The 1,794-nt window shown below is 43.0% G+C and overlaps 1 protein-coding gene across 1 annotated transcript in view; it reads right to left on the minus strand.

Moving 5' to 3' along the window:
* Nucleotides 1-1,608, minus strand: part of LOC101857089 — a 6,875-nt gene extending 5,267 nt beyond the window's left edge. The window contains exon 1 of the mRNA XM_005091525.3: nt 1,408-1,608. The gene's annotated coding sequence lies outside the window, so the exon portion shown is untranslated. The remainder of the gene's footprint in view (nt 1-1,407) is intronic.
* Between the last annotated feature and the right edge of the window lie 186 nt (nt 1,609-1,794).

The following is a 1,794-nucleotide window of genomic DNA, read 5'->3' on the forward strand; positions in this document are numbered from 1 at the left end:
ATTGTCACTGTAACTGTCATTTTCATTGTCATCGTCATTGTCACTGTAACTGTCATTTTCATTGTCATCGTCATTGTCACTGTAACTGTCATTTTCATTGTCATCGTCATTGTCACTGTTATTGCCATTACTACTGTCAATATTATTGCCATTGTCATTCTCATTGCTATTACTTTCATTATTGCTATTACTTTAGTCACTGTCATTTTCACTGAAATTATCATTGCCATGTCACCTGGTTCACTCACAATTGTGCGTGGGCTTTTGGTGTGCGGAAGGGTAAAGTTAGCGCGTTCTGTCTGAAGTATGTGTGCGCCCAAGGGTTAACTGTTAAAGCTATAATTACACATATATCCTTTAGCTAGTCAACGTTGGCGGGAGTGTGCATTCTCAAATGGAAAAATGGCTGGGAGATTTAGAGGCTACCACCTACTTTTTTCATTGTCCCAATGTTGGTTTGATAGGCTCTCTCTCGCTCCCTCCCTCTCGCTCTCTCACACACACTCTCTTTCTCTTTGTTTCTCTCTCTCTCTCTCTTTCTCTCTCTCTCTCTCTCTCTCTCTCTCTCTCTCTCTCTCTCTTTCTTCCTCCATCTATCTATCTATGTATCTATCTACCTTTCTCTCTCTTTTTCTCTTTCTCTGTGTCACATTATGTATCAGTTTGTCTATCTATCTATCAAGCTCTTTTTCTTTCCTCTCACACTGTCTCTATCAATCTATCTGACTTTCTCTCTCTCTATCAGTCTAAATCTCTCACATTCCTTCCCTCCCATCCCCCTTCTCTCTCTCTCTCTCTCTCTCTCTCTCTCTCTCTCTCTCTCTCTCCCTGCCTCTCTCTCAGTCTCTCTCGGATCCTACATTTACCACCTCAACTCAAGAATATTACACCTTTGCTTGTCCCTTAGCCTTCAGCATACGGCTTTAAACGGAATATTTAAACATTTCACTACACGTAATTCAAACGTACACACATCTACCTGTCGTCTGCAGGCTATGCGATCATGGCATGTCTCTCTCTCTCTCTCTTTCTCTCTCTCTCTCTCTCTCTCTCTCTCTCTCTCTCTCTCTCTCTCTCTCTTTCTTTCTCACTTTCTCTCTCTTTCTCTCTCTTTCTCTCCCCCCTCTCCCTTCTGTCTGTCTCTCTCTCTCTCTATCCCTATCTCTCTCTCTCTTCTCTATGTCCCTATCTCTTTCTCTCTCTCTCCCTCTCTCTATCTCTCTATCTATCTATCTATCTATCTATCTATCCACTAATCTATCGTTCTATCTATATCTCTATCTCTCTATCTTTCTCTCTCTATCCATCTATCCATCTATTTTCAGTTATTGAAACTTTTTTCCATTAAACTGTTTTATTTCTTTCCTTGTTAATCAACTGTGCACACACTCACACTCACACACATACCTGTCAGGATGATGGCTGTACAGTCGTGGGGACGTCTTTCTCTTGGTCTCTCGGTCTCTCTCGATCTGTATGCCTATGAGACCTGCTCTGAGGGTATATATACACTTTCAAAGTTCGAAAGATAACAGAAAAACCTGAACGGAAAATCCGAAAGGGGAGATAAACATTTCACAGCCCCCCGCCTGGGGGTCATGTCCTGTCCAGGCAGAAACGACGAGGGGTTAGCTCACGTGACCTGGGCCAAGGATGAGCAGAAATAGCATAATTTAAGTGCGTCATGACATGACAGTCGCGCTTGACGATGTAGTTGACAGCTGTGCGAAGCTCTGTGATCTTCCTCTCTTCCTCTTTCTCTCTGTCTCTCAAACCCCTCCTCCCTTACCCCCC

The sequence above is a fragment of the Aplysia californica genome, unplaced genomic scaffold, assembly GCF_000002075.1.
Source record: "Aplysia californica isolate F4 #8 unplaced genomic scaffold, AplCal3.0 scaffold00031, whole genome shotgun sequence".
NCBI lineage: Eukaryota > Metazoa > Mollusca > Gastropoda > Aplysiida > Aplysiidae > Aplysia > Aplysia californica.